At 46.6% G+C, this 25234-nt stretch overlaps 1 long non-coding RNA gene across 1 annotated transcript; it reads right to left on the bottom strand.

Moving 5' to 3' along the window:
- Nucleotides 1–683: 683 nt before the first annotated feature.
- Nucleotides 684–5368, bottom strand: LOC138916991 (uncharacterized). Its single transcript, XR_011424293.1, has 2 exons — nt 5259–5368; nt 684–4955 (listed from the first exon to the last, which is right to left on the bottom strand). It is a non-coding gene; the product is annotated as an uncharacterized lncRNA (long non-coding RNA).
- Between the last annotated feature and the right edge of the window lie 19866 nt (nt 5369–25234).

The following is a 25234-nucleotide window of genomic DNA, read 5'->3' as shown; positions in this document are numbered from 1 at the left end:
CCACCTGGAATGCAGGACGTGACAGCCACATGCTGGCAGCACTGTGGGCATCTGGGCTCATTGCTCTGACAACACTCAGAATTTTAAGCACAATTTCCCTGTAGAAACAAAGTGACCACAATGATTGAAAGTCTGGGAAATAACATCATAAGACTAACTAGGTGCCCAGAGCCATCAGATCAGATCAGGAACAACACAAGTCCTAAAGAATCAGCCCCCATCTCAGCTGCTAGACCTCCCATGCCTCTCCATGGTTTTCTGCCCTCTGCCCTGCCAGCTGAACTTGTGGGTCAGTCACTCTTAACCTTGGCTGCAATGTTGAAGTGACCTGGGGAATTTAAAGTGTTGCTGCCCTGATACCACTCACAGAGAGTTGGAGTGAACTGATCTGGGTATGGTCTGGCACCAGGATTTTTTAAAAGCTCTCCAGGTCATTCTAATGCATGGTCAAACTTGAGAACCACTGGCCCAGAGATATCCCCAGCCTTTTCTTCAACAGCTCTCTTTGGCCAGCTGCTTAGACTTATTCCTTTCACAGCTGTAGGAGCACCTTCTCAGCAAAGCAGTCCTTCTCTATTGGGCTGTTTCCACCAGCCCTGTCTTTTCCCCAAGTGTTGGACTGCATGAGGAATCTCAAGTTCACGTGTCTGATGCACAATAAGCCAATCACTGAGACGCTGGTGTTGGAGATAGAGAAAGGTTTATTTGAATTGGACAAAACTGAGAAGATGGGGGATAGGTTCTCTCAAATATGCCTTAAGGAAAGAAGAAAACAGGAGGTCTTTATAGAGCTAAGGGGCTTGGGTGGAGAAGTTTTGGAGAAATAAGGGGGAAATTCGTGTTCCTTTCACTCCAGATATGCCCTTGGGCAATCAGACTTCTGGGCAGCTGGGGGCTGGTTATCTGGTGATCTTAACTTCCTCAAAGGCATTCTTTTTCTTCTGCAAAACAAACTCATAAATCCTTGTAACCCTTGAGTTACCCCTCAGGTTAAACAAGAAAACAGCAAATTAACAAGATTAACTTCTTTTCATCTGTGTCTGTGTTGGGAACAAGGTTGAAGGGTAATCATGTTATTATTGAATATTTACAGTAACTCTCGGGTACCCGGCTTCATTTATACCCAGTATACTCACCAGCATTAGTTTCAGGAGCTAAGACCATGGTTCATAACTCAGGGAAAGGAAGGCAGCTGCTACACCCACTGTGTATGCCCAAATCTTATTTGCACAAGCTCCCTCCATGCTAGATTGAGGATCACTGCTGGTGTCCAAGAACACTCACTTAGAAGTCAGATATCCTGGGTTCAAATCCCAACCCTTTCACCTCTAAGCTTTGCAGCCCTGGGCAATTAACTCTTTCCAGCCTCAGCTTTTCACCTATAAAATGGGAATATATTAGTTTTCTACTGCTGTGTAACAAATTACCACATGCTGAGCAGCTTAAGACGACACCCATTTATCGGCTCACAGTTCTTCGGTCAGAAATCCAGGCACAGTGTGGCTGGCCTCTGCTCAGGGTCTCACAAAGCCAAAATTAAAAGGTCAGCAACTGCATTCTTATTGGAGCTCAAGGTCCACTTCCAAGATCATTCACGTTGTCGACAAATTCAGTTCCTTGTCTCTATGGGACTGAGGTCCCTGCCATCCCTCCCAGTTCCCAGCCAAAGGTCACTCTCAGCTACTAGACAATGTACTCAGATTCTTGCCCCTCCATCTTCCATCTTCAAAGCCAGCAGGAGAAGTTTCCTCATTGGCTCTCTCTCATGCTCTGTATCTCTGAATTCCTGTGGCTCTGACCTCTAGGCCCAGATTTTTAAAGAAAATAATTTTCATATGCTCATGTGATTAGGTCAGCCCCACCCTGATAATCTCCCTTTCTTAAAGTCTACGGACCAGCTAACATGTCTAATCATGGGAATGAAGTCCATCATGTTCACGGTCCTGGGGATTATGCAGGTGTGTACACCAGCGATATGGATCTTGCAGGCCATTTTAGAACTGTGCCGACACCAGAGAAGAATAATAATACTTGGTTTGCAGGATTACTGTGAAAATAAAGATAAGGCCTTCTGAGCCCTGAGCACAGTGCCAATCCCATAGCAAGCATAAAATTAAATGTTGCTTTTCTTGGCAGTCTTATGAGTCAAAGATGTTCCAATCCCTGGGACTCCTTTTCAGAGACAGCCTTTGACGGCTCCTCCAGCTGAAATTCACCCTCACCCCACATGGGAGCTCAGCTCTCCACCTGCCACCCTCCAGCCTCATTCAGCCACGTTCCAGTGGCATGGATGCCCAGGAAGCACCAATGGATTGAACACCCACTTTAGAAGCACATGAGGATGTTTTGGCTGGAATGCCAAGACAGCGATTCCTGCTGGTCACATCTGAAATCAGCGCCACGCTCTTGTGAGGATTATGTTGATAGATCAGTATCTCCGCCTGATGCCTTCAGAAGCACAATGTGAATACCGGAGCTGTCAGTGTTAATAACGCATTACAAGCCCGTCCTTTTTTAAAAAGCCGCTTCTAAAGGCACATAAAGAGAATCTAATTGAAAACATCATATACAATCTTCTCTGAGCAGAAGCTACAGCATAAATATTTAGTAACAAAATTCTGTTTTGTTTTATACCTCTCCCCCTAAATTATTTACAGGAAAAATTCAAAATGCCTGCTAATTCCCCCTTCAAGAGTTCTTTTTTCTTATAAACCCGTGACTGGGATTTGAGGGGCCGTGATGTTATTTTTTGCTTTGCAGCCAACTCTCAAAGTGACCTCAAGCAGGGCTCTTTCTCTCTCTGGACCTCAGGTTCTTCATCCGTGGATGAGCTGGTACAGTTAAGTGATCCCTGAGCTTCCTTTAAGTTCTAGAATCCCATGAAATACTCCCCGAATACTCCTGTCTACACCCTTCCCTCTCTGAGTGCCCAGAGTGCCCAGCAAAGCGTGCAGTCCTCCTACAGCAATGTCCCGCCAGGTGTGTGGTGTCTCTCCAGGTGGACTCTGAGGCCCTGGAGGCCTCTGGCTGTTAGATATTTCATTCGTTTCCTTCTCAGATACTCACTGTGTGCCAACTCTGGGTCATATATTGTGCCAGGCCCAGAGGCTACAGTGATGGATAAGACGCAGTCTCATCCCACAGGACATCATAGTCCAGTAAAACTCAGGTTGCAAGCATGTGATTGCAGTACAGCTTTGGATATGTTTTAGAGGATGGCACTGGTCACAGGGCTCAGGAAGAAGGTGTGGAGGACGGAAGGAAAGGAGGCTGAGATGATACTCGGTGTTGAGGGAGGGAGGGAAGGTGACAAATGCACAGCAGAGGACATTCCAGCAGTTGGTATGCAGAAGATGCAAAGCCTTGGGTATGGCTGAAGGAGAGAGCTTGAGGGAGCTGGGAGGGAGGAGACAACGGAGAGGCAGGTAAAAGCCAGGTCTGGAGGCTTTGGGAGACAAGCTAAGGATCTTGGGTTGAGTCTTGCAGACATTGGGGAGCCCTCCTAAGGACTTAAAGTGGAGGAGTAACAGGGGAGATTGATGTTTTAGAAAAGTTAGTCTCTCAGCCAGTGCCCACTGCAATGCATGACTCCAGGGAGCAACTTTCACATCATATCTGAGGTCAACGGTGCCCCCAAAACTCCACAGCATATAATGTGACTAGGACCCTGGAGTCAGGGAGCTCAGCAGCTCTGAAGACCGCAGTGACAAGCGTGGCCTGGAGGGCCAAGACTAAAGGAGGGAGAAGTCAGGGGGCTGCTGGCATGGCCTAAGAGAAAGAGAATGAATTCAGAACCAAAGCTACCGCAGCAGGTAGCTTCTTTCATAACCCAGAGCACCAAGCTGCAGTCTGGACTCAGGAATTAGTACTTGATCAGAGTATCCAAGTGGGTTATAAGCAATGCAACAAGACCTCAAGTCAGGCATGCAGCAGGAGGACGGCTGGAAATGGTTGGAAACGTACCTGGTCTCCTCTTCTCTGCAGACACTGGGAATCCCACACGCCCCTACAAAGGGCCTCCAAGCAGGTTTGGAAGTTCTCACGGGACCTGAAGCCCTGACTGAAGACCAGACCTCCCTCCTCCCAGAGCACTTTCTTCCACTGAGCAGGCAGCCGCTGGAGCCCCATGCAGGAAGCTGGGAGGAAGGAAGCAAGCCTGGAGGTCCAGCCAAGGGCGGGAACCCCACCAGGCGGCAGGGTGGAGGATGGCACTGCCCCAGCACCCTCACCCAGAGTCGCTGAGTCCCACAGCCCTCTCATCCTGAAAGCCCTTGGTTTGGAAGGAGAAAGAGCCAAAGCCAAGGGCCTGGGCTGAACCATAAATCAGAAGCAGGTGTCCTTTGAAGTTCGTTTATTCTCCAAGGGAGGTAAAGCAAGAGGCATGTGAGGGCCTCGCAGAATACTGTGACATTACCAAAAAAAATCCATCAGGAAACCAGCCCAGAAAGCCTCATCCTTAAAGATCTCTCAAATGAATAGCATCATGCCCATTTTTCATTATGACCCAGCACTGATGGTAATGGAAAGGGTGCCCACGCAGCTGATGGCCATAAAGCACCGACCCTTCCCTCCTAGTAATTGTGTGATCAAATTATGAAGGCCTCTGAGCCAGCACATCTTAGCTTTTATGATGCGGTGGAAGACCTGTTGATCCCTGCTGGGGGAGGAAGCAAAGGACCCTGGGAGGCATCTCTGGCTACCATCTGCAAGGGATGCTCTTCACCCCTCTCTCCTTTCCCTTTGAGTTGTCAGAGGCAGAAGATCCTCTTTGACATGCAGAGGGCAGCATTTTCTGGATTGGCATTGCCAGTCGTTTTGCAGCAGCCTTGTAGAGATGAGGAACCCTGAGCTTTACATTGTTTCCTATCATCATGCATTCCCATTTGTAATAGGGAATGTGCCCTCTCCTGGAGTGATTTCTTCTACTTCCCTGGATACGTTTAGATCTCCGAAATCTGTGAACACAAATTGAGGTCACATTTCCATTAATGCCCTAAGAAAAATGATCTGAAGCCCTGCCTGCCCATGCAAATCTGGGGGCCCCTCATGTGTGTGCACCCTGAGATTTTGAGAGACCCAGGGGCGACCCATGATGCCTGAAGGCATCTGCTCCTGTTCCTGTACCACATGTCTGCATCAGCCCTCCTCTCTGCATCCCCTGCTGAGGAAATCCTCCTTGAGAGCCCGTGGCGCCAGCTCCCATCCTCCCAAAGACAAGGATCTGGAAGAACAACTGCCCCGACCACCAGGAGCCTCACTTTGTCGTCTGGGTTCTGAAGCAGCACGGCTCACCCAGCATCTCACACATGTCCTCACGAAAGCTGGCCTCAGCTTCTGGATAGAGCCTCTATCACCCTGTGGAAAGAACCGCTGTCATCCACGGATAGCCGTGATCAAGCCTCCCCCAGCCCTCTCCACCCGATCCACGTACCTAAAAGCTGCCACATCTTCTTGTCAGTCAGCAAAACTATCTGCGTGTAAGTGCTGCTCAAACCTCACTTACAAATGCAGCAATTCTCTAAAGGAACAATCGGAAGCGCTACCCTCTGCCTGTGCCCTAGCCACCATGTGAGTCAGCATTTCAGCTAGCTGTGCGCTTTGCAGACACTGTGCACTGATTTCCCTGGTTGCTCTTTGAGTTGGGTGCTGGGCCTCGAGCTCAGTACAGTTGGAATGTTCTAGAACACGCTGGTAAACACTGAGCTGGAAGATAAAAAGGGACACCACTGTCACACGAACATGACATAGCAAGCTGTTTCAGTATGTGTTTCATTGCTGCTTTACAGCCAGATCTACTGCTACCCACTTCCTTTGCTCTAGCCACACTCAGCTACGCACCATTCCCAACAATCCACGCACTTCCAAGCCTACACTTCCTCTGCTTGAAAGGTCCTTTCCTCTCCACTAAGTGAAATTATATTCATCCTCCAAGACGCAGCTTAGATGCCACCTCCTCTGTGGCATCTGCCAGACAGATTGGGTTTAGCTAACAGGGCATTGGCCAGAACCTGTTTATTTACAGAAGGGAAGGTGGTGGGAGATACAGGAGGCAAGACAGTGATGGAGGGGTGTGCCAGGTTAGACAGAAGAGGATGAAACAGGGCACAGGTAGAGTCATAGGCTCCTCTGAAGAACATTTTCAAGGATTGTTCTAGAGAGATTACTAAGAGAACAACACTTTGCTAACTCTCTGTCCCTGGAAGATTCAGAAGCCATGACCTCAAATGCATTTGACTCATGGGGTCCACAGCACTCAATGCTTTCAGAGTCTCCTTCTACCCCCACCCCACACACTGGGGTAAAACAAGCTGCTCTCCCACCCCACCACTAAAAGAGTCCCTCCTCTTCAGACCTAGTATGTGCCTCCACGTTCTGACCTGCTCCTCGCCTCAACCCTTCTCATTCTTTCATTACTTGGCTACTGTTCATCTCACCTTGACCTTTAAGCCCCATGCGTTCCTTTTGCTTTGACTTGTCTTCCAACTACAGTTTTGCTTTTTTAGGGTTTTTTTCCTCTCCTCTTTGGCTCAAAATGTGTGTGCATAGCTTTTTTTCTTTTTCTTTTTTTCCTACTGTGGTAAAATACATATAACATAAAACTTACCACTTTAATCATTTTAAGAAGAACAATTCAGTGGCACTAAGTATATTTGCAGTGTTATGTAACAACATCACTATCTAGCTGCAGAACTTTTTCATCAACTCCGATGGAAACCAGGTGCCCATTAACAGTCACTTCCTATTCCCCCTCCCCCAGCTCCTGGCAACCACTAATCCACTTTCTGTCTCCATGGATTGCTATTTCATCTTAATGGAATTACGCAATATATGGTCCTTTGCAACTGGCTTCTTTCACTTACCATAACGTTTTCAAGGTTCATCCATGCTGCAGCATGTATTAGTACTCCAGTCCTTTTCAGGGCTGGGTAATATTCCATTGGATAGCTGTACCACATTTTGTTTACGCATTCATTTGTTGGCCCGGCATTTGGGTTGTTTCTATCTTTTGGCGATTGCGAGCGGTGCCACTGTGGACATTCACGTACAAGTTCTTACTTGAACACCTATTTTCAGTTCTTTTAGGTATATACCTAGAAGCAGAACTGCTGGCTCACATGGTAATTTTATGAGTAATTCATTGAGTAACGACTAAACTGGTTTCGTGGATAACATAAATAATGTCCTTCCCACTCAATATTCCAGAGGATCATTCTTGCAGATGCTGGCTTAAGGGCAGCACCTGGGACTTGGAGAGAAAAGCAACACTTGCCTTGGTTTATTGGAGGACATCTTGTATTTCCCCAATCTTTCTGCCTTTGGATGGGAGGTGCCATTTCCTGACAATCAGTACATGGCTCCAGAGCCTCCACAGCAGGGGCAGAGAGGGCTGGAGGCATGCACAGGCTTTTATAAATCTAGTGCGGCATACTTGACTTCCTCCTGAATCGTATTTGGTCAGATCTCAGTCACATGATCTCAACTTACCAGCAAGTATGGAGGGAAAGTGTTCTCTCCCTGCATGCTGGGGAAGAGGAAAATGAATCAGGTTTGGTGAAGATAGCCATGTCTCTGGGGCCTGGAAGGAGGGGCAGGAGAAAGGATTTGGATGGGCAGCAGAGTGAGACAGAGAATAGTGGCCATTCCTAGTGACCCGGAGGTGGGGGAGGGGCTCACACTGTGCCCAGAGCACCCTTTCTGAGACATGTCCAAGGCGAGAGTGGTTTCACAGGGTTTTAGAGCTGGAAAGAGCCAGAAATGTCATCTTAGCCAATCCTACCATTTTACGGAAGAAGAAACCGAGGCCCAGAATGGGGAAGTGACTTGCTCACAGCTCATTGCCCACTGGCCAAGCATCTTGCTGGACAGAAAAGCATTTCCCCCAACAAGCCACTGCTCATCTCCAAAAAACATAGGAGCTACACCAGGCCACCTCTGCTGAAACTGAAACACACTCCTGGTGCCTTAGGGACATGCAGCAAGACCAATTACATTCTTATCACCCCCGGAAGCCAGGCCTCATTTGAAACTCTCACTATCCTAGGGGACCACCTAGGAGACTACACTGGTTTGACTCGTGATTCTCACCCCCATTCACTTCCATCATGCTGACAGCCTCTCTGTGACAGCACTCCAGCTATTCTTCCTAGTGAAAGGCATGAAGTTCAGGAAAAACTGACCTGACAGGTTGAAATAAAAACAAGACTAGTGGAACGATTGCCAGAATCTTGTGACTATTTGAGAGTAGTTCAATAATGCGAAGTATTAATCTGAATAACAGGAGGCCATAGCATAAGATTATTACAATAATGACAAAACCAATGATCATTGTTGAGTCATACAACACAAACCCAACAGAGAAAAGAAGCTCTGGATTCCAGAGTGTGAGTGACTTGACAATTTCATATCCCTTACACCTCTCACTAGGTGTGATTTTTAGTTGATCTATCTTTCATCTCAGACAGTAACCTTTAATGGAGTTAATTAATGGAACATTTTTAAAGTCCTCTTGTAATTTTTTTGATTATAGTTATAAAATATACCATAGTAACCTTTCCTGCTTTAGTAATTACTGGTGTGTGAAATTCCAATTATTTCCTCTTTGTGAACAATCACCTTTAAAGAAAGTCTCCCTGGTTGTTGTTATGTGGCTTTTGGTTTGATAACAGAAATTATAAACCACCACAGCCCACTATTACAGGCCATGAAATCCATGTCATGTAGTGTTGCGTGTAATTACATACTGTCTCAAATTGCCATCTCTCCATTGTCAGCCTGCATTGTGACTATCTGTTTATATGTCCGCTTCCTCCACTAGATTCAGAAACAATCAAGGGCAAACACCTGCAATATGTAATTCATCTCTGAACCCCTAGTGGCAAGCAGAGGTCTACCCTACCAGACTCTTATTTCTTCCATAGACGGATGGTTGGCTAGGAATCAGATACCATTTGGAATGTTCACTTCTTTTGCTCAATCAAAAAATGCTTCTCCCTTCAAGCATTTTGTTTCTATGTATAATACTGGTTTGTTTGATTTCTTTTTCTTTCAATCCAATCTGGAGGAAATGATCCTAAATGTCAAAAAGATTTATCTCTGAATAGCAAGACAAATGGTGGCTTTTATTTTCTTCTTCATACTATTTTGTATTTTTCAAATCCTTTCCAATGAGTATATAGCTTTTTTCCAATCTGAACATATTTAATAAAGGAACTCTCTAAGTTTTAATTAAGTAAATTTGATCTTAAAGAAAAAAAATGTGAGAACAGCTACTATGTGCAAAGAATGATGAATGGAGGCCAGTGCAGACCGCCCTCTAGGTGGGAGGTGGCAGTCACACATTCAATATCGCTCTCTGTTGTTACTAACTGCCTGGACCACCTTGAATCAGTCGTGTCAGGACTCTGGTCCTGGTTTCTCATCTATAAAATTAGGGTGGTAGATGCCAGGATCTCTAAAGTCCCATGTAGATCTCCAATTTTATGGTTTAAATAACTAATTTTCCATAAGAAGTAACTCACAGCATTAGTGAGACCTGGATACATTTATCTGACAATGCGCTTGGATGGTGAGATTGCTTCTTGTTGGGGAATAAGGTCAAGTTTCATGAAGAAAGTGATAATAGAGATGGGTTGGAAGAATGGGCAGGATGTTAACCTGCAATCCTCATTGGGGAAGGGCTATGCAGAAGGAAGCTGCAGGAGCAGAGGCATGGGCAGAGGGGAGAGCAAGGGAGTGTAAGGGAAAAGTGAACTGGCTGCAAGTCGAGAAGCCATGGAGCGAAGGCTGACAAGGCCATCTCAGGTTGAACAACGTGCTTGACAAGTAGAAACCCTCGCGGTGGCAGAGCTAAGATTATATGGCTAAATCTTTGCCTAAAATACAGCCATGGTGTGGCTGAAATGATGGAGCAGCACAGGTCACAGTAGAAGCCTCTTAGCCAGCAAGATTGGGATTATGGCAAAAAATGGGTTAGACGTGGAATCATAAAAGATGAGGCAAGCACACCTGCAATATCACATTTTAACTTAAAACCTACACATCTGCAGCCACGCTTTGAGTTCATGCTCGCTCCTTGGAGTTCTACCTGATTTCCGAATCTCCAGTTTTATTTGCTTGAAGTGGAACAGAAACTTAAAAGCGACTGGAACCCAGTATCCTTCCAGACTTACATAATCTTCCCTAAAATTTTATACTTGCTTTGCCTGCCCTCAATTTGACAGCAGTTTTTAAGCAATTTGCCTTTATTAAGTCTTTCCCAAGCATTCAACTTAATTTCCATGGAAGTGACAACTCTCTTGCTTTCATACTCACATTCCGTGAGTATGGCAATATTTACCTAATTCCATAATTGCTATAACAACTATATTTTGCATGAACCGGTTTGGGACAAGCGTAATCGACTCTTGATAAGCATACAGTTTCCCTGACTGAAACAGCTGTGAGCCTCGGTGGGCCAAGGGCATTGGTCAGCAGGTTTTACAGAGGACAAGAGAGCATCGGCTGGCACAGCAGCGGGGTAGGTAGAGGTCAGTAAGGAGTGTGGAATGCCAGTAAATGTTTAACAACTGGCTCTGGGTGGGGGGCTGGTTTGTGGTGTTTGCAGATTTCTGTGGTGTCCATACTCTCAAGGTGACATCACTGAACGCGAAGCTGGGAAGAGATGTGTACAGTCAGCTCTCGTGCCTGACAAAAGGCAGCTCCAGCACACCCTGGCGAAGAGCATACTTTGGCCACGAGAGATCTCTCCAAGGGGACATGAAGCAAGCAAAGAGGATCTCGAGAATTTTCAGGTTTATGCCTTTCAAATACTTTACATTTTTTTTTAATCCTAAGGAAATATTTTCGTAAATAACCTTTCAGCAGTCACACCTGGCTTAACTCTGCTATGTCTGTGCCTTTCTCTGCTCCCCATCACTGTGCTGATACCTGCAACCTACTATAAGGTGGGAAAGCCTCCTGACTCACCTGCATCATTCGACTGACCTCAAACTCAAAATAAATCCCCAGGATGTGAGAGAAAGGAAACCCTGGGATGGACCAGAACAGGGGCAGGCCAGACCTCATCCTGGTGTGCAAAGGGGACGGCTGAGGAAGTGGAGCTGGAAAGGGAGGGAATGGAGTCTGCTATAGACTGAAATGTGTGTGTCCTCCCAAAATTCCTAGGTTGAAACCTAACCTCAAGCTGATGGTATTAGGAAGAGGAGCCTTTAGGAGGTGATTAGGTTACGAGGGTGGAGCCCTCATGAATGGGATTTGTGCCCCTACAAAAGAGACCTCAGAGAGCTCCCTTGCCCTTCTGCCATGTGCAGACCCGGCAAGAGGATGGCTGTCTATGAGACAGGAAGCAGGCTCTCAGCAGACGCTGGCTATCCTGGCACCTTGGTCTTGGACTCCCCAGCCTCTAGAACTGTGAGAAATAACTGTTCATTGTTTAAGCCTCCCAGTTTATGATATTTGTATTATAGCAGCCTGAACAGACTAAGACAGAATCCGATGCCTAAGGAGACAGGGCTGGGGGTCTCTGCCACACGTGCACAGGTTTCTCTGAGCCCACCCACATCTACCCAAGTTTTGTGTAGGAAGGCCCTCAAAGATAGGTGCCATTTGCTCTCTGGGATTTGCCAAAAACACCACTCCTGCAGCGGCTTTTCCTACGTGCCTACCAAGAGCCAGGTGGACACTGTGCAAGGACCGCCCTAGGCCTTCCCAAGCGGTGAAGGAGCAGAGTGAAATTGCTCAGCGGTTTTCAACATCTCACGTGTTATATACTACCTGCTACTCCATCAAAGAACCGAGGTCTCAAATCAAGTGAAACCAAAAACCCACATTTTCCTCAGGAGGAAATGAACGTGTTTACAAATATACTATGGTAGCTGTCATTTATGGAGCTAAGGACTCCAACCGGCACAGTGCTTTTGTTAATGCTTTACAGCCAGAGTGAACAAAGCAGCAATTGCAGGAGTAATCAGTGATTGTTACAAATCTGGTAACCATAAATGTTGTTATTATTATGGCAATTATTTTAAAACGCATGAGTTAAAAAGCAATTGTCATAGTCATGAGGTAGGGACCGTTGAGGATAAGAGAATTCTCAGAAATCGTCATAAAGACCCTCTGACGCTCCCTGGACTCCGTTCCTCACCTGCTGCCTGTGTGAGCACCGGATTGATACCCACCGAGGACTGGATGGTCCAGGGAATCTCCCCATTCATCTCGGCTATTTCTCCAGATTCTGATTCTCAGAGGGTTATCTTGCATCCCCTCCGAGGAAAGCCAGCTTGCCCGACTCTAGCACTTAACCAGCCTTCCTCCAGCAGAGCCTCAGCCCCATTCCTTCCTCAGGAGGTCTCCCTCTGCAGCAGGATGGCTGACGGCTGGAGCAGGTCTCCTACCACCAACTTGGGTGGTGGCAAGTGTCCTACAGCAGACCGCTGCCTGGTAAAGTTGTCACTGGTGTAATCACAGGCCTCCCTAGACCTGGACCCCAAAAATCATCCTCTCCCCGTCCTGAGATCCCCCTTTGGGACCCAGACACCTGCAAATGGAGTCCCCTTCCAGCCCAGCATACTTTCCCTTTGGTCCCAGGCTGGTTGGCCTCACATTCTTTCCATTTCCCTAAAAAAGCCCCAGAAAACTAGACTCCTTCTTCTGTCCCTCCTACCTGGATCTTCCTCCTGCACAAAGCTAGGGGCCCAGCATCTCCAGATGCTGTGGGAGAATGGAAGGGGGAAAGACCAAGGGACACAAGGAAATATGTTTTTGGAGAAGCAGCAATTAATACTCTCAAAATGTTATGCTACCATACTTTGAGATGTCACTGGGGTGGGTGTGGGTGATGAGACCCCAAAGGATATGCTCAAATTGCCACAGTGGAGCCGTGATCCACCTGTGAAGGAGGGGGGCTCAGACGGCCTTCCCCTCACCACGTTTCCTAGATGATATTGAGCAGAACTGTCAACACAGGCCTCTGGTGGGTGTCTCCACCCCAGTCACCAAGGCTGAAGGGAGGGTTCTCCCCTCCCTGAAAGATGCCTCTGAAACAAACTCAGACATCCTTTTGTTTTCAGAACAATACCAGTTAATCTCCACAGGAGGAAAAGTGCCCTCTAGTTCCAACCTGAGAAGGCAGGGGCTGTGAGCACCTCCAGGAAGAACTACGGGAAGCAGGCAGGAGCCCACAGCACAGGCCTGGGCTCCCAAGATGCCCAGGAGGCGGGGTAGCCGGCCCAGCGCCTCGGCAGCCTGAGGGCCAAGCTCCCTGAAACCCCTGTAGTCTCAGTTAACCTCTCTGCCTCCCTCCCTCACATCCTGCCTCTTTCCATCCATCCCTACCTCCGTGTCTTAGTCTCTTCAGGCTGCTGTAACAAAATACCACAGACTAGGTGGCTAGTAAACCACAGACACTTATTTCTCACAGTTCTAGGGGCTATCCAAGGTCTGGATGCCGTCGTGGTTGGCTGAGGGCTGTCCTCCAGGTCACAGGCCTCTTGTTGCATCTTCACTTGGCAGGAGGAACGAGGGGCTCTCTAGAGCCTCTTATGCAAGGGCCCCAATCCCACACAGAAGGGTGCCACCCTATGACTCAAGCACCTCTCAAAGGCCCTACCTATTAATACCATCGCCTTTGGATGTTAGGATTTCAACCTATGAATTTGGGGGAGACACAAACGTTCAGACCATAGCATCACGCCCCTGGTCCCCCAAAGTTTATGTCCTCCTCACGCGCATAATGCATCCATTCCATTCCAACAACCCCAAAACTCTTAACTCGCCCCAGCATCAACATAGCAGTCTAAAAGCCAAAGTCTCATCGAAATATCTAAATCAGATGTGGGTGAGACTCAAGGTGTGATTGATTCTCTAGCAAATTCCCCTCCAGCTGTGAAGCTCTGAAATCAAACAAGTTATGTGCTTCCAAAGTACAGTGGTGGGACAGGCAGCGGACAGACATTCCCATTCCAAAGGGGAGAAATAGAAGAGCAGGGAGGGCTGACAGGTCTCCAGCCAGTCCAAAATCCGACCAGGTCAACAGCACGAATCTTCAGGCTTGAGAGCAATCCTCTCTAACTTTATGCTCTGCCCTCTAAGGCAGGGTTCACACCTTCCAGACAGGCTGGAGTCTTCCTGTCCCCATGGCTTTGCTGGGAGCAGCCCACAGCAGCTCTCCCAGACTGCAATGGCACACTGGTGGCTCTACACCTCTGGGGTCACTTGGGCAGCCCTGCCCCCGCAGTTCCACTGGGCAGCAGTCTTGTCCCCAAGGTTTTGGGGGACATTGCCACCACAACTTCGGGTAGGGGTGTTCTGGCCTGTTGAAACCCAGGTAATGCTCTCTTACTTTTTGAAAATGGAGGCAGCCCTGATGATCTCTGAATTGCCTTTGGGGTCCTTCCTCCCCTGCCTTGAAGGACATCACAGGATCACTGCTGCCTAGCTCTACAGTCCAGTCTGTAAAAGCTAATCCAATAGCTTTCCTTCACTTCTTCCTGTCTTCTCCCTTAGTTCGAACTGGCTGTTTTCCTGCTGGGGTGAATGCACATGCCTGTAGCTCACCCCCACACCCATCTCCTAATCAAAGGACCCTTGGCCACACCCTTAGTGTTCGCTTATGAGCATGCTTTCTCATTTTTTGCAATATGGGTAGGCTTAGAATTTTCCAAGTTTTTAACTTTTGCTTCCCTCTGGATTAACAATTCTGTCTTTAAGTCATTTCCCCCTTTTTGCCTTTTATTATAAGTGTTCAATAGAAGCCAGTCCACACCTTCAACATACCTTCTGTTGTTTAGAAATAGCCTCCGCCAAATATCCAGTGTCACTGCTCACAGGTTCTACCTTCCACAAAACACCAGCCAGTGTTTTGAACACAACGCAGCCAAGCTCTTTGCCACTGTGTAACAAGGATCACCTCTCCTCCAGTTTCCAATAACATGTCTGTCCATATTCCTAGGAACACGCTGTTTATGATTTAGGTATTCTCTGGGAAGATTGAGCCTCTCTCTATAGCTGTCCTCTTCTTCTGAGCTCTCACCAGAATTTCTTTTAACATGCATTCGTGGCAATGCAGGCTTTTTCTAGCAGCCACCTCCAGACTCTTCCAGCCTCTGCCCGTCACCCCGTTCCAAAGCTGCTTCCACATTTTTCGGCATTTGTTATAGCAACATCTCATTTTTTTGTGCCAGTTTCTGTCTTAGTCTGTTCAGGCTGCTATAACAAAATACCACAGACCAGGTAGCTTATGAAAAAAGAACTCTATTCTCACAGTTCTGGAGCCTGGAAGGCCAAGATCAGAATGCCAGCGTGGTCAGATGAGGGCTCTCTTCTGGGTCTCAGACTTCTTGCATCCTCAGATGGTGGAAGGACTTGGGAGCTCTGTGGAGCCGTTTTTATTAGGGTACTAATCCCATTCACAAGGGTTCTACCCTCATGACTTAAGCCCTACCTACTAATACCATCACGTTTGGGGGTTAGGATTTCAACATATGAGTTTTGGGGGAACACAAACATTCAGACCATAGCAGCGATGGTGGTTTTTTTCACTAATGTGTTTTCTCTAATCAGATCTGGAAGGTTCTGGAAAGGTGATCCTAGCATTGTTCCAAGGGTTCTGCTATGTGGCAGTTGGTTTGAGTCCACTGGTTCCCTGCATAAGCCTGTGGGTTAACAGATTGTTGTGTGTCAGGCTTTCTAAGGGACATCTGCTGATCTTCCTAGGAGGTTGAATGGGGTAAGGGAGAACTCGGGGCTGGAATGGGAAGGACTTTGGGATTCAAGCAGAGCCTTCTGCTGAGTAAATGAGGTGACAAGACATTTAGTGTCTTAGATTTGGGCCATGGATTACTTTCACAGACAGCTTTGAGTGAGCTTTTCCTATATCCCATTTAAAAAGTAAAGATGGGAAAGACAGATAAAATAATAGAGAACAGGTGTGCTCTAGAAAAAAATATATAAACAGTGAAAAACTATCAGTTATAATAATGACTAAGAACCTGTTTTTCCCCTACCAATTTGGTAAAGATTAAAAATGAATAAATGTCTAATGCAGATGAGAATGCAATGATATAGGCATCGTATCTACTACTTATTAGGGTCTAAATAAGTGTGGTAGGGAGAATAATGCCCCGCCACAAGATGTCTATGTCCCAATCCCCAGAACCTGTGGACATGTCACATTATATGGCATGGGTGGGTTAAGATTGTAGAGGGAATTGAGATTGCTAATAAACTGACCTTAAACTAAGGAGATTATCCTGGATTATCTGGGTAGGTTCAATATAACAAGGGCCAGTAGATGTGGACAAGGGAGGCAGAAGAGAAGGTCAGAGTGATGAGATGTGAGCAGGACTCAACCCACCATTCCTGGCTTTGAAGATGGAGGAAGGGCCCACAAGCCAAGGATGTAGGTGACCTCTAAAGGCTGAAAAAGGCAAGGAAATGGGTTTTCTCTCAGAACTTTCAGAGCATGAAATGAACATTTATTCATTTTTAATCTTCTGAGAGTTCTGAGAGAGAACCCATTTCATAAAACCAAATCTAGGTTCACATATGAAAGAGCAAAATGCCAATACTAGTTATCTCTGGGCACCAAGATTATGGGTTAAATTTCTTTCTCAAAATTTTTTTTCTATTTTCTAAATAACCCATAATAAACTTGCTTTATTTTTCTCATTAAGAAGAAATTTTAAATAAAAATCCATAAAATAAAATGAGAGAAAACAAAAATCTCTAGGATGCCTAACAAGGATATTTTATAAAAGAAAAAAAAATACGGGAAGTGACAAAATTCCTTGTGTGTCTGCGAATGGAGGCAGTTTTGTGTCTTAAAGAAAACAGTATCTTAGAGTCCTGGAATGTCCATCTAAAGGGCTCTTACGAATCCCACTAGTCCATGCCCAACTCTGGTCTGAATCTCCTCTTTGTCTCTTTGTGAGACAAAAACTGAATTAGGTTTTCCTATGAGGAGCACTGGGTATGGGAAGCCCTGTGCCTTGCCTCTCAAGGCTGCCAAGGACCTGTGGCCTGGATGCTGAGAGGGGAACCGTGTTCACTGGGCAGGCTCAGTTCCAGTTGCCCCCATACATTGCTGGGCTGTGAGGTCTCTGAGGAAGGAAGCATCTCTGTTTCCTTCCCAGATGTGCCAAGTACATAATAGGCACTCAATAAATATTTCCTGTGGGATTAGTCAAGGTCAAGGGGTGAAGCTCGTTCAGAGCAGGACCAGGGTTAGCAGTGTCTGACCCACAAGTCAGGTGGCCAGCCCTGTCCTCCACACCATCCAAAGGGATGTGACAAGCTGTGGCTAACTTCCTCATACAGAGAGCAGACTCTGGATACTTGAGGGAAACTGCTCTTGTGGGTTCAAATGAGGTAGGAACACAGCTAGTTCCTCGGAGTGAGTTAGAGAGGGGAGATATGAGAAGTGTCTTCATGGCCACTTCCCTGCCCTGGTCGGGAGCAACTCAAGGTCAGGCCCCCATGACTGTAACCGGACTGACGGGCGGCAGGCTATGATGATCACAGGCATTGGCCAAAGTCTTATTTGCATGTGACCAAAACAAGGAAGTTCTTGCCTGATGTAGTTGTGAGGGGCGAGAGTAGCGTTGGCATCTCAATGCCAGGGCTCAAGCTCCATCTTCAGGGTCATCTGATCTCCCTCCCCTCCTGGCTCTGCTTCTTTCTGTACTTTGGCCTCATTCTTTTGCTGCAGATGGGTTTCTTCCACGTTGTAGGGAAGATGGCACCTGGTGACCCAAGAGTCACATCCTCTAACCCCATGATCCCAAGGGCTAAAGTCAGTCCTCCTGACTGCACCCGGCAGAAGAATCCTGGGAGGGAACTCTGACCTGCCCAACTAGAATCATGAGCTCATGCCTGAACTGATCACCACAGCCAGAAAGGTGGAGCCCTTCAAACAGCCAGACCCAGTCAGCCGCCTGCTCCTCAGCAGGAAATGAGACCACAGCTCTGCAACTGACCGCCCCTCCAGAGCCATTTGGAATTTGGGGGTGGGAGGTAGTTTCTGGATGGGAAGGGGATGCCTGGCAGCCCTAAACAACAAATATCTTTGACAAATCCTAACTGTTCTTCCTACCTTGGCCCCCTCCCCATCACTCAGTCAGCCCTCTATTTTTACACGAAGCATCTCTACCTTCTGCATATTCCAGCTCTTCAGAGTTTCAATCACGGCCTGTTAATTAGGCCTCTTCCTCACCGTGCTTCGGTGCCTTTGGTTCTGTGACACAGGGCTGCAGGGAAAAGCAGCTAAAGAGGACTAATTAAGACTCGGAGTGCTTTCAATAATGTACATGGAAATGAACAAATTAACTGACGATGCCAAAAAGGCAATATTGCCCCAGTGGGGATTCCACATATAGAGATAACACTAAGGCGTGCAATAGTCATTGAGAGGAAACTATGAATTATGAGTGATATTCAGTCCCATTACCTCTGAGGTGTCAGCCGTAATAGCAGGAAAATGTCATAAGACGTTAGGAGACAAAACAAACTGAGGTGAAGAAAGCCCTAGCGGGAGAAGCAGAGCGAAGGAAGCAGTGAGAACCTGAGCTGGGCAGGTTTTGCTTTCAGTTAACTGATAAGTCCCAGCAAAAATGGCCTCTTGCTGCAGACCAGTCTTTGCAATATGTGGCATTCCACTTGATGAAAGACTCCTTTTCTGTCTGTTTGGCTTGGCTAATATTGAGGAAGACAGCTCTACACTCTTGTAGAAGATCCAGTGGGGTCTGCTAGGGGTATGTTTAAGACAATGGGCCTCTAAATGCCATCCCTGGACCATCAGCATCAACGTCATCTGGGAACTTCTTAGAAATGCACATTCTCAAGACCCACTCCAAACCCACGCTGGGGTGGGGGTCCAGCAATTTATATTTTAACCAGGCTTCCAGTGCAGGAGATTCTGATTCAGGCTCAAGTTCAAGAATGACTGGTCTCAAAATAGGGGCCCAAGATCTGGTCCAAGTTGTGCCAATTACAAGCTGATTTGACCACTTAGCCCCAAACATAATAGTCCCCGCCCTGCCTCCCTCACCAGGTTTCCAAGAGAATCTGATGAGACAATTGATATCACTGAAACCAGTGGAGACTGACACAGATATGACAAATTATAACGACTTCTGTTTCAGACACAGATGGTCCTGCTAAACCAAGGATCCCAGTTGGGAGGCACAGGGCAAGATAGTGCAAAGGTGAATAAATGATGTGGTGTGAAACTTGGATTTCTGGAAAACATCGCAATTTTCACTTCCCAAACAAAGGGTCTTAAAAAAGGTTTGCTGGCTCTCAAACACCTTCCCCTAGACAGCTTTCTGATGAGTTAAGTGTAAAGGTATCAGAAGCATCTGGTTCTCATTTCCCTTTGAATTCATAGGAGCATAAAGATGAAAAAGAACTGGGCCTGGAGACAAGCACTTTGCCAAAGCCCCTCCAGAGTTGAAATGACTCCAGGTGCTCAGCCTGGGACATGTGGTTGGGCTGTTCATCCAGTCAAAGGCCAAGTCCTCCGGGAGCCAACCAGAGCAGAAGATGGAGCCATCCTGGGCCTGCCAAGATGGCGGCCCTGGGGCTCCTGGAGAAGGGAGAGGTGGGGCCTGGGCAGATGTAAACTCTGTGTTCCCTCTCCACCCCAGGATGAGTGACTCTGGTGAGGGAGGGGAAATGAATATTAAATACATCTTTGGGGGGGAAAGGAAAGCCTTAAAGCAGACCTGCAGCTTGGTGGCAGGAGGGGAGGAGGCATGTGCAGAACCTCACTTTCCCTGAATATCGGTCTGTAAGCTTCAACGATTTCTTAGTTAGATCTCTCATCACAAGATGTTAGAGCCTGAGAGGACTCCAGATAACTTCCACTGTCTCCTTTCTTTTCAGATGAGGAGCCTGACTCTAGAAAGGTCAGAAATTCTAGTCTAGATTCAGGTCAAAACTCATACTGGCAGCTTTAGGATTTGCAATCAGGTTTTAAAGCTCCTGGCAAACCATCAGAATGAGTGCCCCAAAGGCCAGAGTCTAAGGTATTTTCTGCTTCATCTTTCTCTAGGGGTCAGCTCTGACGGGGAAGAGCTCATAGCAAACACTGGTGGGTAAATGCCAAACATCTTGTGAGCAACATGGCTCTGGGCAAGCATGTCAATTTCATTGCTTGTGTCATATTCCAGAACAGTATTTCTGAGATGCGTGGAGGGCATGTCCAGCCCAGAAGCATCACAGAGGGTTCTGGCAGGAACTTTGATGAACCTACTGCTTTTTCCTCACTGGCCATTTCCTCCATAGCCTCCTGCTCTGATTATTATAAAAATGGCTGTCAGATGTATGAGGGTGGGAAAAACCTGGAGAACCTATGTAATGAGAGATCTCATTTAAACATCACCCAGTCTTATTTGCCTGGCATCATTTTGGCATCAGTATGGGATGTAAATAGGTATTAGATAAAAATTTAAAGCAAGTAGTGCCCTTCCCTTCCCCATTAAGACCTGACTGGATCTTAGTCTCTCTATATCCCACCTCCTTCCAAACTTCAGCTCACCTTACATTTCCAATATGCTGCTCCTGCTGAGGGGCTGACAGCTTGCAACAGCCCTGCCCTGGAACAAGGTCAGGAGCAGACAAGGAGAGGGGTTGGTGCTTCCAAGTCCAAGGGCTGTGCTTGAGGTTTGGTGACAACCTACACAGACCTGCATGGGATCACCAGCCTGTGAAAAAGATGACCCCATGGGCCACCTTGGATGAGGAGAGATATTTGTTTGAACACTCTGAGCAGAAAGCTATGTGATTGTCAAGTGATTTACCAAATCTGAATGTGCCTAAGAGAATTTCTAGCTGCCTTTGTTTGAAGGAGGTGATTAGTTCTCTGAACTAATTGCTAGTCCCTGTACTGACACACAAATATATACATACATACTGAGCAGTGTCTTAACAAAGGCTTGGCCCATCCATCAGAGCTGAGCGTGTTCTTGGAGGGCTAATTGACGGTGCATAAATTTCCCATTGAAAATTATAGCAAAAAATGTAGAAGAGAAGAAGATGGTTTTTGCAATGAATAATTAAATCAAAGGATGCTTATCAAGGGAAGATAGGGAGATGGAGGAAGAGCTAATAGTCATATTTATTATGACTTTGTGAGAGAGAAATGAAGAGATATAGATTCAGAAATGTTCCAGACTGGCATTCAAGGCCCTCCCCAAATTGTCCTTTGATGGCTTTCTCCCCCATGGCTCTTAACATGAACTCTGTGATCCAACCAAACCAGGTTGTGTTCTGTTCCTGGAACATGCTTACCTTCCTCTCCACCTTCACTATGCTGTGCCTTGAACTTCTCTTTTCCCACCACTTCTGTTTGCTGAAACACAACCTAACCTTTAAGGCCTGAGTCTCTTCCTCATTCATCTCAGATTGATTACGCTCCTTTCTTCCTGTGTTCTCCAATCATGTTCTGCTCCTATTTCTCTCATGAGCTTGCATTTTATCTCTCACTGTAATTATATTGTATATTCCCCTCTATATCTGACTATAAACCACTGGAAGATGGGAACAGTAAATGGTGTTTTATTCTTCATCCTCAGGTCCGGTTTTCTGCATAAGGACCCCATGAATCACATCCAATTTCTCTGAATGTCTATGGCATTTTATCAGTGTGTAATTAAATTCACTTGTATAAACTGGATCAATGAATCCAGGCTCTTCTAGGGAGGTGACTCATTCTTTTATTTACTCAAAAAATATACCTCAAAGGCTGAAACTCTTCCTGGCTCTGTGCTCAGTCTTGGATGTGAATAAGGTGTGTGTGTTAGTCTGTTAGAACCTCCATGACAAAGTTCCACAGACTGGGGGCCTTAAACGACAGAAATCTACTGACTCACAGCTCTGGAGGCTGGAAGTTCAAAATCAAGGTGTCGGCAGGATTGGTTCCCTCTGAGAACTGTGAGGGAAGGATCTGTTCCAGCCCTCTCTCCTAGCCTTGTGGATGGTTGACTTCTCCCTGTGTCCTCATGTTGTCTTCCCTCTGTGTGTGACTGTGTCCAAATTTCCTCTTCTAACAAGGACACCAGTCACATTGGATTAGGCCTCACCCTAATAACCACATTTTCATTTAATTATCTTTTTAAAGACCCTACCAACAAATATGGTTACATTCTGATGCACTGGGGAGTTAGGACTTCAACATCTGAATTTTTGAGGGGCCACAATTCAGCCCTAACAGTATGATAATTGCCTTCAGAGAATTTATAGGATAGAGACAAGTAATCATCAATTATAACACAGTGCAATCAATGCACAGTAACAGAGGAGATATGAGAGAGTGTGGATGCATGGACACTTAATCCAGACTTGGGGGTGGGGTGGTGAAAGCTACCCACAGGAAGTGATGCTTACGCTGAAACTGCTATTCCCTGAAGAGGTTACAGAAAGAAGACCTTCCAGTTGCCGAAGTGGATGTTATGGAAGTTGTCCAGGTTCAAATCCAGGTGGTGACCACCCCACGTCTTCACACCTAACGGGAGTAAGAAACACCAGAGGAGGCCAATGCCTGTCCCAGGGCCTGGAGTTCTACTGCTGCAGTTGGAGGCCTGGAAACAGCGCTGGAAGGAGAGTTTGAGAATGACGCTTGAAGAGTAGTAAAAGGGCCTGAAAAGACTGTGCCTCTTGGTGACCTGAGATTTCACTCATTGTGATAAAAAGCATCAAAGTCTGGTCACACTAAATTTGGGCAGATTCCCAAAATAGGTGCCACTCTTGCTCAGGACTCCTGTTGAAGGAGGTGAGACAGATTTTACTCAGACCACTGCAGCAGGGGAGAGAGGCTTCCGTGTCAGCCGCATCTACAGAAACAGAAGGCAAGGGCACTTTTAAAGCCAGGCTGTGCTAATTCAGTCCACAGCACCTGGGGAAAGCCACCTGGGCACTGACCTTATGGACTCACCCCGGGTAATCCTCTAAGATGTGATTCCCTCTTGAATCAAGGGAAGGAAACCAACATTTATTGAGCACCTGCTACACATAAAAATCTTCCCTGGGTGCCTTTACATGTGCAGTTTTATTTATTGACTTAATTATGCTGGACAATAATACTCTATAATGGAACATTACTATTGTCTCATAATACTATGGTAATACTCAATATTCCCATTTTAGAGATGAGGACAGTGAGGTTAGGGGAGTTAAATAATTTGAGAAAGAGTACATAGCCTGTGAGTGATGGAGCAGGATGTGAAGCCAGGATTGAAGTTCCTGCTCTTTCTTCAAGTTACACTGCCTATGGAGAGAGAGAGAGAGAGTGAGAGCTATGATCTAAATGTTTGTGTTTCCCTCCAAAAAAATTCTGATGTTGAAACTCTAACCCCTGATAATAATGGTATTAGGAGGTGGGCCTTTGCAAGGTGCTTAAGTCTTGAAGATGGAACTCTCTTTTGTTTTTTACTTTTTTGTGAGGAAAATTGTCACTGAGCTAACATCTGTGGCAATCTTCCTGTATTTTGTATGTGGGATGCCTCCACAGTATGGCTTCATGAGTGGTGTGTAGATTCGTACCTGGGATCCGAACCCATTAACCTGAAGCCTCTGAAGAAGAGTGCGTAACCTGTGCCACCAGGCCAGCCCAAAGGTAGAACCCTCTAGAATGGGATTAGTGCCTTATAAAAGAGGCTACAGAGAGATCCCTAGCTCCTTCCACCATGGGGGATGTAAGAAGTCTGCCACCAGGAAGAGAGCCCTCACCCAACCATGCTGCACTCTGATCTCAAACTTGTAGACTCCCAAACGGGGAGACATAGATTTTTGTTGCTTATAAGCTATCCAGTCTGTGGTATTTTCTTATAGCAGCCCAAATGGATTAAGACCGTCTCCCATGTTTCTCACTTTAAAACTTTGCTCATTTTCCCAAGGAGACATTATTGGAAATGCAGAAGGAGGCTGATAGAATCTTCCCTCAATGCAACCCCTCCAGATTAATTCTCCTCACTCCAGACTTGGTGGGTAACCAGAACCACGCTATGAGACAGTGTAGTCCCTGTCCTGTCGTGGCCACAGGCTCCATCGAAGATTCAAAGGTAGGAGCAGAGCCTCAGGTTTGGGAGTCAATAAAGGAGTCATCAGAGATCTGAAAGACTTCAGCAATGGCCACAGTAAAGACCCAAGGAGGGCTCAGGGTGGCTGCAAAACAGACCTGCCAATGACAGATGCACCTTGGAGGCTGTGGGGGTTGTGGCCAGTGGTGGGACAAGTGAGCACACTGGGTGTGTGTCTGCATTTGATCAAGGCTCCGGGATGAAGCCCAGGCTCTTTGCCATGGTATTCAAGGCTTTTCCCCATCTGGCCTCACCCGCCCTTTTGGTCTCATCTGCCACCACAATACGTCCCACAAACCCTGAATCTGAGCACCACACATCCATGCTTCCACCCCTCTGGGCCTTTCACATGCTGCTTGCTCTGCTGGGAATCTACTTCTCCACTCGAACAAATGCTACTCATCGTCAGAGCTCCTGCTCCCACGTTGCCTCCTCCGTGAAGCCCTCACCGATCCTTCCCTCCGCACGCCTCGTGAGATGAACCGCTGCCTTCTTAGCGTCTTCCTCATTTTTATGCATAATATGGTACCCTTTTATGAACGTATTATATTTGTAGGAAACTTTTCTGAGTCCCCAAAAGATGCCTCACCCCGAGAATCAAATGTAAATCAACCAGACACAGTCCATGCCCTCAAATACATTATGGGGAATAGAGACAAGTAAGCCACTGGCTTTAATGCGACAGCATCCTCTGAGGACAGCGGAGAAGCGCTTATCCTGACATGAGGAGTCAGAGTACACCTCCTGGAAGAAGTGGGGTTCTGACAGCTGCAAGATGAGCAGGGGCCAGGAGAGGAGAGCAGAGAGAGGAATGCAATGTCTTTAACAAATGTTTGTATGGCTCTTTACTGATTTCAGCGAATCACTGCAGACACTCCGTGGTAGATATTATTATGTTCATGCTTGTCTCACATGTGAGGAAATTTAGGCCCAATAAGATTAAATAACCTGCCCAAGATCACATCATTGTAAAATGTGGAGCTGGAATTTGAAGCCACTCTATCCGTACAGTCCAAACTTTTGATCTCTGTGTAAAGCTGCATGTATGAAGGCTTAGAAGGAAAAGACAACCCAAGAAGTCAGAATTTAAAAGAAATTAGAGTTTCTGGGTCACAGAGTGTGGACAGCTTGAGATGAGGGTAAGGTTCAGTGGGGCCTTGAAG

Source organism: Equus caballus, chromosome 13 (genome assembly GCF_041296265.1).
Source record: "Equus caballus isolate H_3958 breed thoroughbred chromosome 13, TB-T2T, whole genome shotgun sequence".
NCBI classification, from domain to species: Eukaryota; Metazoa; Chordata; class Mammalia; order Perissodactyla; family Equidae; genus Equus; species Equus caballus.
The sequence above is the reverse complement of the archived record's forward strand: the minus strand, read 5'-3'. Positions and strand labels throughout refer to the sequence as shown.